Source organism: Schistocerca piceifrons, chromosome 1 (assembly GCF_021461385.2).
Source record: "Schistocerca piceifrons isolate TAMUIC-IGC-003096 chromosome 1, iqSchPice1.1, whole genome shotgun sequence".
Taxonomy (NCBI): domain Eukaryota; kingdom Metazoa; phylum Arthropoda; class Insecta; order Orthoptera; family Acrididae; genus Schistocerca; species Schistocerca piceifrons.
This window is the reverse complement of record NC_060138.1, coordinates 706,658,705-706,660,173: the sequence shown is the minus strand read 5'-3', so window position 1 is coordinate 706,660,173 and position 1,469 is coordinate 706,658,705.

Sequence of the window (1,469 nt, the reverse complement as noted above, 5' to 3'; positions counted from 1 at the left end):
AGAGTTACATGTTTGCCCCTGTTAATGTCCTTCAAAGTAGTCACCAGCGTTGTGTAGAAACCATTGCCAGTGATGTGCTGCCTGTCGAATCTCTGGAACAGTTCTGAAGCGAATGCCACGAAGTGGTTCCTTCATCTTCGGAATCAAATCAAAGTCACAAGGACTTAAGTCTGGGGAGTATGGTGGATGGTACAGTACTTCCCAGTCCCATCGACCGAATAGAGCAGCCACAGCTTGCGCTGTATGCGCCCGTGCATTGTCGTGTAAAATGATGGGTGGGCTGCGCAGAAAGTGTCGCCGCTTCTTTCGCAAAGCTGGTCGCAGGTGATGCTCCAAAACCGAACAGTAATACTGTGCATTGACGGTCTGCCGTGGAGGAACGTAATGCGTTGGGATAACACCATCACAGTCGTACACAAGAATCACCATAACTTTAGACCGCTCCATTCGCACCGTCAACAGAACAGCCTCTGCTAACGGTATACTACGCCTTCCACATCGCTGGCAACGAGTTCTACACAGGGCTGGTGACTACTTTGAAGGACAGTAACAGGTGCAAACATGTAACTAAATGGTTCAAATGGCTCTAAGCACTGTGTGACTTAACATCTGAGGTTATCAGTCCCCTAGACTCAGAACTACGTAAACCTAACTAACCTAAGGTCATCACATACATCCATGCCCGAGGCAGGATTCGAACCTGCGACCGTAGCAGCAGCGCGGTTCCGAACTGAAGCGTCTAGAACCGCTCGGCCATAGCGGCTGGCAATCATGTAATTCTTTTGTATCGGTTGTGAATAAATAGTTGCCACTATTTAAGTTCCAACCCTCGTATTTAGGTTTTCTGCAGTTTCTCTAAATCATTTAAGATAAGTGCATTGATGGTTCTTTAGAAATGGTCGCAGCCGCATTCATGCCTCTTCTTATCGAGTTCAAACTTGTTATAGGCTGTGCCCTTTTCGTAACTCTATATGTTTCTGAGTTAAGTTGATGAAAGGTAGCGTAGTTACCATCTCGACATATTATTACAAGAGAGTGGAAAAATTATCTAATGCTCTTTGAGACAGACCAACGCGCCGCTAGAGAGCTACTGATTAGCACAGTCGCAGCGCCTTTTTGCACGTGCTGAGGAGCTCTTTACTTTATCTGCTGTGATTCTTTTTTGCTAAACGTCGACTTCTTTTTGGACTGGGCGTCCTCAGCGCGACGCACCGGCGTACTTTGGACTCGGACTTCGCCCACAGTCCTGTCCCTGCCTGGTCGAAGGTGTCTCTATTTAAAAACATAATGCGCTTATCTCTGACGATCTCTCTAAATTGAACGCAGTATTCGCGACTGATCGGACAGAGGTAAACATTGTCTCTCTCTTATCAGACAATAAAGTAACTAAGATATGCTGTTGCCACTGTAAATAGAATGTATATTTCGCAGTACAAACTTCAATGCGAATCATTCGTGCTGTGCTGTAG